Below are 12113 nucleotides of genomic sequence, written 5' to 3' on the forward strand. Positions count from 1 at the left end.
CTCTCCCTCTCTCTCCCTCCCTCTCTCTCTCTCTCTCTCTCTCTCTCCGTCTCTCTCTCTCTCTCTCTCTTTGTGTGTGTGTGTGTCTCTCTCTGTCTCTCTCTCACTCTCTGTCTCTCTCCCTCTCTCTCTCTCCCTCCCTCTCTCTCTCTCTCTCTCCCTCCCTCTCTCTCTCTCTCTCTCTCCGTCTCTCTCTCTCTCTCTTTGTGTGTGTGTGTGTGTGTGTGTCTCTCTCTGTCTCTCTCCCTCCCTCTCTCTCTCTCTCTCCTTCTCTCTCTCTCTCCCTCTCCCTCTCTCTCTCTCATTGTGTCTCTCTCTACTGTATGTCTCTCTCTCTCTCTCTTTGTGTTTGTGTGTGTCTCTCTCTGTCTCTCTCTCTCTCCCTCTCTCTCTCCCTCCCTCTCCGTCTCTCTCTCTCTCTCTTTGTGTGTGTGTGTGTGTGTCTCTCTCTGTCTCTCTCTCTCCCGCCCTCTCTCTCTCTCTCCCTCTCCTCTCCCTCTGTCTCTCTCTCTCTCTCCCTCTCCTCTCCCTCTGTCTCTCTCTCTCTCTCTCTCTCTCTCTCTCCCTCTGTCTCTCTCTCTCTCTCTCCCTCTGTCTCTCTCTCTCTCTCTCTCTCTCTGCAGAGTCTGTGAGGCTGCTGAATGGGACTGGTGTGTGCTCAGGCAGACTGGAGGTGAAGTCTATGCAGTCGTAGTCCTCAGTGTGTGAAGCTGACTTTGACCAGCAGGATGCAGAGGTGGTCTGTAGGGAGCTTGGCTGTGGGGCTCCTTCAGTCCTCCAGGGGGCGCTCTATGGAGAAGTGGATGCTCCAGTGTGGAGCAAAGAGTTCCAGTGTGAAGGCAGTGAGTCTGTTCTCCTGGACTGTAGAAGCTCAGGTTCAGCTAGAAACACCTGCTCACCTGGCAAAGCTGTTGGACTCACCTGCTCAGGTAGAAGAGGAGATGCAGCTTGGATTTAGCTTCATTTCTGTTCTAATCAAAGTGACTTCACTTCTTTTACTAATGACTCTCTTGTCTCTGTTCAGATGTCAGGTTGGTGGGAGGAGCCAACCGCTGTGCTGGTGAACTGGAGATGAAACAACATGGAGACTGGAAACCAGTGGCTGACAGGTGGTCTGACTGGACCCTGAAGACAGCAGCTGTAGTGTGCAGACAGCTGGACTGTGGCTCTGTTGTTGACACAGAAGAGAGAAAGACTTCCTCACAGAGATCTGTATGGATGATCAGATCTTACTGTCTTCAGTCTGGATCTACACTGAGGGAGTGTTTAACAACATGGTCTGACTCTTCCTCTCTCAGCCTGCAGATCACCTGCTCAGGTAAAACCATCAATAACATCAACTATGACAGTAATGTTTGCAGTCTCTTCTTCCTCTGTCACAGTGACAGTCAGTGGTTTACATTAGACTGATCTGTCAACTTATCCAGGACAATGTCCTCCTAAATGAAGAGAAGTGGTCTTGTTGCAGGAAGCTCACTGGTTCAAATCCCCTCTTTTCACTGTGGTGCCCTTCAGCAAGGCAGCTGCTCCTAACTGTCAACATGATGATGTATTACATGAATCAAGGCAGCAGTTTGTCTCTGAGCTTTTTAATGTTGGTTCTTTTGGAAAACAATGAGAGTCTATAGTCGGATTTCCATCCACCTGTTTTTATGCGAAATTTCAATTTGCGCATAAAAAACGGAGTGGAAACGCTGCCTAATTCGCAAAAGCCTCCAAATTTCGCAAAAAAGTTTTCACGCTTGAGGGAGGTGGAAAAGTCAGGTATATAAATAAATAATAAAAGGAAAATGCGATAAGTGTAGTGGAAACAGATGAAGTGATATTCTGTTGTCTCTCCATTCAAAAACCAGGCAGTTTGCCTTGATCACTGCAGAACATGACATGCTGTGTAGCCTCCACACAATAGGGCTACACACGGTAAATCATGGTAAATACGCAGCACAATACCTGCTGTGGTAAACGGAAGAAGACTGGGATACTAACTTTAAGGCGACTCACTTCTAGACTAGAATTGAATGAAATTGTATTCGCTTACTATCTGCTCTGGATTATAACGTCATGCTTGCCGAGTCGCACCTGGTAATCCAGAAATGGTGTTATGGTACCTTTGTCTACTTGTAGATAATCAAGAAACTTTTAATGAATAATGTTAGATGTGTTTAATAGAGCTGTATATCGGGTCTAGCAGCTGATCAGCAGCTCAGACAGCCTCAAACACCAGGTGATTGACAGCTCTATAATTCGTTAAATAGCAGTGGATGGAAACGCGCATTATTTCGCATTTTCTTTTGCCGACTTTCTGAAAATTTGATTAAAAGTTGTGATACATTTGGATGGAAACCCAGCGTATGAGTTCAAAGCTGCAGTAGAACAGACAGTAGCAGCTTCTGACTGTGGAAACACATCAGAGGATTTAGACTTTTCATGACAGATAATGGAGACAGAAAAATAATATTCTGGTATTATCCTTTCAACAAATAAGAACCACATCTAGATCACTATCTAACTCTGTCTGTCTGTCTGTCTGTCTGTCTGTCTGTCTGTCTGTCTGTCTGTCTGTCTTTCTCTCTTTCTCTCTTTCTGTCTTTCTCTCTTTCTACCTTTCTGTCTGCCTGTCTGTCTGCCTGTCTGCCTGCCTGCCTGCCTGCCTTTCTGTCTGTCTGTCTGTCTGCCTGTCTGTCTGCCTGCCTGCCTGCCTTTCTGTCTGTCTGTCTCTCTGCCTGTCTGTCTGCCTGTCTGTCTGTCTGCCTGTCTGCCTGCCTGCCTGCCTGCCTTTCTGTCTGTCTGTCTCTCTGCCTGTCTGTCTGCCTGCCTTTCTGTCTGTCTGCCTGCCTTTCTGTCTGTCTGTCTGTCTGTCTGTCTGCCTGCCTTTCTGTCTGTCTGCCTGCCTTTCTGCCTGTCTGTCTGTCTGCCTGCCTTTCTGTCTGTCTGTCTGTCTGTCTGTCTGTCTGTCTCTCTGTCTGTCTGTCTGTCTGTCTGTCTGTCTGTCTGTCTGTCTGTCTCAATTTAATTCCAAATATGTCTAATTATCATGACAGTAAAGAAATGCATGTTGTCAAAGCATCACAGTAGATCAGGTCCAGACAAACTAAATCAATGCATAATAACCTTTAAATAACACCTCAAATGTCCCCCTTTCTTTGTAGTGGAAAGGTACATTTTCACATAGGTTTATCTCTGCTGCTATAGGCCTATCATATCCAATCACAATCACTTTTATTGCCACAATATGCAAATATTACATACAAGGGATTTGTCTACTGTTTTTATTGGTGGTCAAAGGTCAAGGTTCAAGGTCACTGTGACCTAACGACCGCCCGTTTCATGCTCGTTAACGTGATCTCTCAGGAACCCCTTGAGGGAATTTCTTCAAAGTTGGCTGAAACATCCACCTGGACTCAAGGATGAACTAGATTATGGTGGACAAAGGTCAAAGTTCAAGGTCACTGTTGTCCATCTGTTCCATCAAGGAAGGGGGCGGGGCTAGGTAAAAGGGGCCATAACTAGGGATAGGAAGCTCGTAGAGAGTCGGGATTCGAGGGCTTGGTAGTGGGAGTGGGTAGGTGGTGGGGGTGGTCGGTGGGGGTGTGGTGAGAGAAAGGGGCGGAGCTAGGGAAAATGGGCCATAGCTAGGTATCTGAAGGTTGTAGAGGGTCAGGGTTTGAGGGGTGGCTAGGGGGAGGTGGGAGGGGGTGTGAATGTCAATGAAGGGGGCGGGGCTATGGAAAAGGAGTTGTAGCTCAGGATACGAAGGTCGTAGAGAGGTGGATTTGAGGGGTGAGTTGGGGGAATGTCTGGGGGATGTGGGTGATGAGAGGGGGCGTGATCAGTAAGGGGCGGGGCTAGGGGAAATGGGGCGTGGCTAGGGATAGAGAGTCGGGGTTTGAGGGGTGGGTAGGGGGAGTGGTTGGGGGGATGTGGGTGGTTTTGGGGTAGGACCATTTTCCATGTTGAAAACGATTCTTCATGTTGTTGAGGTACTCCCAAACTGCCTAAAGTGCCATAAGGCTGAATGACCACAGCACTGTGCTGTACCCAGGCTAACTGTGCTTCAAGGTATTTGTGCTTGTATGAGTCTGGACAGACATGGATGTAGACTGCTCACTTGTTGGTGGAGACATACAACCACGACACGGTATTTCTTCACTTTTGAGTGGGCAGAGTGATTGACAGCTGGCTGGGTGTGGCTCATCATCTCCCTCTCTGTTTACAGATCTGCAGCCTGTTGCAGCAGCTGAAAGGGTGTAAGCTCCACACTAACTGCTACGTTCAAACTAATTAGTTTGACACTAAAGTTGTGTCTTTGTTTAGTTGCACCACGGAGACGTAAGGTACATCTTAACTAGTAGTCCTTAAACCTCACACTAGCCAAAAATAGTGTCGCAGAAAATGACGTGTACACTATCTGTGACCAATCAGTGAAAAGCACGGTGAAATGATTGATGTTTAATAGCATTGCCAAATTAAGTGGTATGAAAACTAGGGGTGTCACAATATATCGTCCCACGAAATTTCGCGATAGTAAAACGTCACGATATGTATCGTTGAGATGAAATCTCATATCGTGAAAAAAAAAAAAAAAAAACTTTTTTTTTTTTTTTTTTTTTTCAAAAATAGACAAAGAAACGTCTTTGTTTGTTGAAGTTCAATGTGTGGAAAGTAGTTCAGTTGAACAAGTCTCTGAAGAGACACATGAGAAGTTATACAGGAGAGAAACCATTCAATTGAGTTTCTGGCAAAACTGTTTACTTAACAGGAAAAATTGAAGATGCATAAAAAATAGACTAAGAAAAGTCTTGTTGTTTGAGTTTGAAGAAAAACTGAAGATGCATAATGAGAATTTATACTGCTGAGAAACCTTTTAGTTCAAAGTAAATCTAAGTGACGGTGTAACTCATTCTATTTCAAGATAAGCCTTATCTCCAATCTCATGTTTTTTCTAGTTGTTAATGTAATAACAATTTCCCACAACAGCATGTTTTGTATTTGTGCATTTCAAATAAAATACTACTTTTCCAGTCATATATTGTCATTATTCAAGTTTAAAAAAATATTGTTAAAATCGTATCGTATCGTATCGTTATCGTGAACCCAGTATCGTGATACGTATCGTATCGTGAACTGAGTGTATCGTGACACCCCTAATGAAAACTCACTGACTTGATTTCATAAGTGCCTTTTAAACATGGTCTCTGGATCATGTCAGGCTACAGAGAACAGGATATTTTCAGGTTTTGCCTTTCTAAACATGAGGGGTCTTTGTTAAGAAACAACTGGATATGAGCCGGTGCGGTAGCATGTATCAAACACAAGAAAAAGGTGATAGGAAACGGCTGTAGCTATGAGGCAGTCAAAATAGTGGTCGCACCGTCGTCAATCACTGTGGGTGATTTATTTTACAAGTGGCAACTAGTCATATCTGACTAGTTTTAAATGTATTTCTCCCCACAAAAGTTTGATAGCCTATGTTTCCTAAATAAACGTTTTGAATCCATTTATTTCTCTATAGTCCATTCTTTATAGCCTCTATAGTCGTAGTCGATCTTATTTATTCCAGTGTTGTCATTAAGAGGCCGATTTCGCAGCAAGAATATTTAATTGGTCGGCACGTCGTTCTCGGTAAAGGACGCTTTCGTTATTGAGACAGACAACATGCATGCATGCTCCTACTGTAGCCTATGTATCTGCATTTGCAGAAACTCATGAACCCATATCTTCTGGACATTGCCTTGATGAAATAACAACGTAGCGTTAAGTGCGACAACTTGAATCTCCCACAAACGTTAGGCTTTTTCTGACATGGGAGCAAGCAAGCAGCGCAGCAGCGTCCCTCCTGATGCACCGGATGGACCTGGCTGCCTGCAACTGCAGTCAAGCCAGCCCTCACCTCGGAAAGCACAGTCATTCTAGCCCCCACTTAACAATTCAAGCCGTTTTTGCAACACTTGAGGAAACCGTGAGTTTGCTCGTTGATATAAGCGATTGCCCGAACGATTCATTAATTAATAAACTAGCGAACGTGAAGTGAGACACGAAGAGCCACACCTGCCCACTACGGATATGCGGATAATGACCTGCCAGCTGTTAAACATGAGCCATGATTGCGTGGAAGCGGATCTTATACCGGCGGTCGAGGTAGATAAGATACGGAGTCGCGGGAGTGCGCATAGGCCGGCTAATTGTTGTTTAACATGCAGGCCAACCGGCTAGGTGCAGGTTATAATACGGATTCCACTGCATGTTAAGAAGTGGCTATATTCTTTCAGACACACATGCGGGTATTTGGCTAGTTTAGGGGCGGCGCATCAATACCACCCAAATAACAATTAATTAAGCAGAATATAAACAGTCGGGCTGCAAATTAGTGCATTCATATTTCATTAACATGAACCAAATGAGGACATTAGAGGAACGTTCATTAGACTGTTAACATTTATTAGCTTCATCGTCATGATTGTAATTCGAATTCACCATTATCCTGGCTCGCTACTCGCTACTTAAAGGCCCAATCCGTCAATACTCACTATTACTGACGCCGGTGGCCGTTAGTGTAACTGCAGGCAGCGTGTGAACGAGCTGACGCGCGGGCACCATACTCGCATGCGCACAAGCAGTTGCCTGGCAACAGCAGAGCTGTTGGTTGCTTTGTAACGTTAACTCATAAAAGTCACTTGAAAACGGCAACCTGGACAATTTATCGGTCAGATCAGCCTCGAGATGCCCAGGAAGGATTCTGGATGAATTAGGGGACGTTATTGTGGCATGTTTGGTCGTGTTTTGGCTTGCGTTGGCTGCGGGGAAGTCGATACTCATGTTAGCACAAGCCAGGAAATAGCCTGCTCCCCCTGTATGTACGGTACCGTGTAATGCCTGGAGTTGACCAAACTGAACAGTCAAACAATGTACCGTAAGCATAACAGACAGTAGGCTAACGTTAGGCATATTTCCGACTGTTAGATTCATTTTCAACACAAGACAGTAACGTTATTAGTGGGGCTGGTGGTAATTTCTATAAATATAGCTAAATCTATTAGTTAGCCGCGTATAGCATCAAGCTAACGTTATGGTTCTAATAGGCAGACTCACCACCGAAGCTAACTGCAGTCAAACAATAATGTTCCATGACCATAAGCATAACGGTAGTAACGTTAGGGTTGCATTACTTCACACAAGACGGTAATGTTAGCAGAGTTTCTGACCAGGTGGTCAGATACTTGTACTACGGAGTGACAGTAAAAATCTTGAATCTTGAAAATCCATTAGCAAGCAGCTAACGTTATCTGGTCAAAACCACATTACAGTAGCTACAAGCAGCAAGTTTCCTTCATGAACCGAAAACACAGTCATGACTCTAGTTTCCCCCCGATGTCGGTCACATTGCTGCTGTCTGGCCAGAGGGGCTTCATTAGATAAATATTTATTTATTTATTTAGTGTGGACCTTTTCTGGAGTCTGTGTTGTTTCCTTTTGCTAGCAGCTAGCGATGACCGTAACGTTAAAAGCTACTTTAGCCATTTCCTGTTAGCCGTCTAAGACAAGTACACAAGCTCATGAACGCGCGCAGACGTCACATCCTCTAGCTGTGGTGGGAAATGCTAACCCCTTCGAAACTGCGGTTTTTCCATGTATCTTCTGAACGGCTGGTCTGAGAGAAACGCCCCTGGTCGCCATTTTTAAGTTACGTCAAGGCGCATTCACTCAGTGCCAATAATAAACACTTTGTGCACATTTATTTCTCGCCAGAACCAACGGAATGGGCCTTTAATTGCTGTTCTTTTAATGTAGTGACGCCACTTGTGGAAAACAAAATGTCAAATGGTGTAATTTATCACGGAGAGCGCGCTGCGGACGCAAAACAACGATGCACCACGGTGCCAAGTTGCAATCTGTGCCAACTGCTATTTTACGGAGGACTTTACACTACTAATTGGTAGGTGTAAGATTTAAGTTATAACTTATGCCTAAGTTCCCAACTATTTCACTTGGTGCAACCAATATATTTTTAGTAGTCCGTAAACTCTGACTTAGTGAGAGTTTAACTAACTAGGTTACGTTTAAACTTACGCACAGCTGGTGCAACCATCTGCTGCTGGTTCAGCCAATCATCTCCCTCTCTGTTTACAGATCTGCTGTTTCAGCCAATCATCTCCCTCTCTGTTTACAGATCTGCTGTTTCAGCCAATCATCTCCCACTCTGTTTACAGATCTGCTGTTTCAGCCAATCGTCTCCCTCTCTGTTTACAGATCTGCTGTTTCAGCCAATCATCTCCCACTCTGTTTACAGATCTGCTGTTTCAGCCAATCATCTCCATCTCTGTTTACAGAGCTGCTGTTTCAGCCAATCATCTCCCTCTCTGTTTACAGATCTACTGTTTCAGCCAATCATCTCCCTCTCTGTTTACAGATCTACTGTTTCAGCCAATCATCTCAATCTCTGTTTACAGATCTGGTTCAGCCAATCACCTCCCACTCTGTTTACAGATCTGCCGGTTCAGCCAATCATCTCCCTCTCTGTTTACAGATTTCCTGGTTCAGCCAGTCATCTCCCTCTCTCCCTCCATGGATGGGGTCTTTGAGGCCCAGCAGCAAGGGCTTCAGGTCTTCAGGGGCTCCAGCTTCACCATCAGCTGCTCCATCCAGCCACAGTACCCAGGAGGCTTCTTCCACCTCATCTCCACCGCCTCCAACACAGCACCCAGCCACACCCAGCCAGCTGTCAATCACTCTGCCCACTTCCTGTTTCCTGCTGCAGGCCACGCCCACCAAGGGATCTACAGCTGTGTTTATCACGTCTATGTTTTCTCTCATAACTTCTCCTCTGAGAGCCAGCCCCTCTCTCTCACTGTTTTAGGTAACCTGAAGCATCATCTGAAGCTGAATCCAACAGGAATATGTGACAGTGTTAATCCATTTGATCATTTCAACAAGTCATGAGAGTTCATGAGAGAATCAGCAGCTTTACTTTATTCCTGAAAACTGATGTTCTGTAGATTTGTGGCTTTTGTCCAACAACATCTATATAATCTTTAGAGTGGATCAGATTACCCTATTCTCCAAGCCAGTGGTTCTCAAACTGTTTCATGCCAAGGACCCCAAAACTGGCACATATTAGACCATGGCCCCCCACTTGATAAGATTTTGTCCCAGGGTCCCCCATCTGATAAGATTTTTGCTTTTAGATGTTTTATTACAGAAAGAGTATGAAACCCATCACCAAAACAGTCCTACATTCTGTCATTGTCTTACTGGATGGAATTATAGTCAAAACAAATGATTCCCCTTTTAGCTGGGGTTTCCCTGGAACTCCCTCGCCTGGGGCTCCCCGGACATAGACATCTCAGAAGCAGCGCTGAAGTAGCGCTTCACGGACGCTTCGAGCAGGAGCCTTGACATTCACACCAGAAGCACTGTGTTTTGATCACGTCTGGTGCTGCCTTACCTCCACTCACAGCTTGCATTGACTTCATGCCTGGCTTCTTGGGTGCAGCACGCTGCACGCATGAAGAATAGAACAGAAGCTGAAACTATCACTGCAGCACGCGTGCAGCGTATCTTCAGCGTAGCTTCACCGTGACGTGGCGTGCAGCGTAGCTGGTGTGATCGGTCTCGCCTGTTAACAAGGACGCCGAAATGAAAGTGCCTCTGCTGCGTTGCTTCAGCGTGGCTTCTGCATATGGTGTGTTCAGGCTGTGAATCAAACTCTGGTCTCTGGTGTGAAGGGCAAACATTTATGCCACCAAACACACCCTTACTGGCCACCAGTTTATTTATTTTTATTTATTTGATAGGGATAATGTACATCTTACAGACAAGATGTAAACATGCAGGATTTAGCAACGATGCTCATTTCCATCCGTAGTCCCTGTACAGATGACAGAGAGAAAAGTGCAAACAGTCACACAATCAAAGAGGTAGAACAATGCAAATACAGTCAATTAAAACACATTACATACCTGTAATTATACAATGTAGAAAATACAATAAAAACACTTAGAAGTGGTCGCAGTTCTGATCTGCCTTGAGCCATTGTTTGAGCTGGATCTTAATAAAGGTGGGATAATTGGGACATTCCCTTATTAGTAGTGGTAGATTGTTCCAGGCACCTACAGTAATGCCTATATCGCCCCCTGTTGATTACTGAACCTTCATACAGTCCATGGGTTTGATACAAACTTATACTGCATTAGGCTACTTTTCATAGGTTAAAGTATGAACAGTGAATGAAGACATCCTGCTCTGTACAAACTGAATTGAGATGTTAAAGTGACCTTCACTTCGTGATTTTAAGGGTTTTAGAGCAAACAAAATAGAAAAAGGAGCTTCTTGGATATTAGGATCATGTTTTAATTAAGAAGTAATGTACAAGTGTATTGGAAAAGTTTACTAATAATGTACATCTTCAAACAAAATCACCGGCAACAAAACACAACGCGTTTCAAGCTCGCTGGTCTTCGTCAGGCTGTATTAGCTGGGTGTGGGCTGCTGCACACAGACAGAGCGCTCCTGCAGCGTGAAGCGCTCTGGATACACACGCTCAACACAGTCGCTCCACACTGACTCAATGAGGAGTTTGACTTAACGTGTTTTCTATAAAGTGTTGTATTGTGTATCCACTCATGCTACACTGTACATATCATGCCTGTCCCTAGTAGCCTAATAGGCTTTTTTCTCTTTTCCTTGTTACTTTTCTAAGTATGTCTTCTCTATGCTCTTGTTGATCACATGCTTCTACTATATGATTTTCTATATTTTGACATCACCACTGCGTCACACTTCTTCCGTGTGCCACGTCACCTTACCTGTGGCACGTATGCTCTTTTATACAGGTGCAGCAGCCCCACACCCAGCTAATACAGCCTGACCATACAGCCTAAAATTTAGGATAATTTAAAAACTACATTTTTATATCCCTTCTGTTGGACTCTTTTTTTTTACATTTTCAATTTTCTGTTCTTTTGTAAATTTTATTTCCATAATAAACCATTTACAGAGTTTCATTACCGGAAAACTCTGTACATGGTTTAGCCCGGCATCTCTCGGCCTGTCTCGGAGGGGAGTCCCCGGATGGGGGTCCATTGCTGGGTCCACTGCCTGGGTGGGCCCGCCCCCCGCGTGGCCTGCTCTCTCAGTTCCCAGTCACTAGCTGGGGGCGGGTCTGGGAGCGGGTCGCGTGGGGGGTGGGTTTACCCGGGCGACCATTGCTGGGCCCCTGTAGCACAACGACCTCACAAGGTTCCAAGTCACTGAGGCAATCCATATGGTGGAAAGGTTTTCTTGCGTTCACTGGGGGTGTGGGGACGCCGCTGTGTCCCGGCCCGGCCTTCTCTCCCACGCCTTATGTGGGGGGGGGGGGGCCGGGGCGGGGGGCATCGGTGCTCTTCATCACTGGTCGGGGGCTGCCGGTTGGTTTAGAACAGTTTAGGTAGGCGATAGATTAGCTACAGCCTAAGGCTGCCCTGTTATAGTGTTCAGGCAAAAATCAGACTAGAGCAGAGTAGGATAGGCCAGATTAGGCTGTAGATTAGCTAGATACTATGTCCCAGTTAGCTCTGGTTAATGCTTAGAGTAGTCAGTTGTCTGATCTTCCCCCCCCCCTCTCTTTCTCTTCCCCCGCTCCTTTCCCTTCTTCCCCCTTCCTATTCCCCCCTCTCCCACACTTCCCACTCCCCCCCCCCCGCCTCCTCTCTTTCCATGCTCTTTCCTCCCCACATCCCACCCCCCCCCTCCCTTCTCCTGCTCTCTCCTCCTTCTCCCCCCCTCTGCTCCTTCTCCTCTTCTCCCCTATTTTCTCACTGCTCCTTCTCCTCTTCTCCCCTATTTTCCCGAACCCCTACCACTTCCTGCACCCTCCCACCTCTCCTTCTCTGTTCTCTCTGTCCTCTCCCTCTCTCACATTCCCCCTGCTCTCCTTCCCCTGCACCCTCCCACCTCTCCTTCTCTGTTCTCTCCTCCTCTCTGTCCTCTCCCCTCTCTCACATTCCCCCTGCTCTCCTTCCCCTGCACCCTCCCACCTCTCCTTCTCTGTTCTCTCCTCCTCTCTGTCCTCTCCCCTCTCTCACATTCCCCCTGCTCTCTTCCCCTTGCACCCTCCCACTCTGTTCTCTCCTCCT

General features: G+C 45.9%; 1 protein-coding gene across 1 annotated transcript in view; it reads left to right on the forward strand.

Moving 5' to 3' along the window:
* LOC310770706 (chordin-like) overlaps positions 1-12113 on the forward strand; it is a gene marked incomplete at its 5' end in the record, with an annotated part of 37726 nt that overhangs the window by 15621 nt on the left and 9992 nt on the right. The window lies entirely within an intron of this gene.

The sequence above is a fragment of the Poromitra crassiceps genome (genome assembly GCF_964638095.1).
Source record: "Poromitra crassiceps genome assembly, contig: HAP1_SCAFFOLD_180, whole genome shotgun sequence".
In the NCBI taxonomy this organism is placed as follows: Eukaryota; Metazoa; Chordata; class Actinopteri; order Beryciformes; family Melamphaidae; genus Poromitra; species Poromitra crassiceps.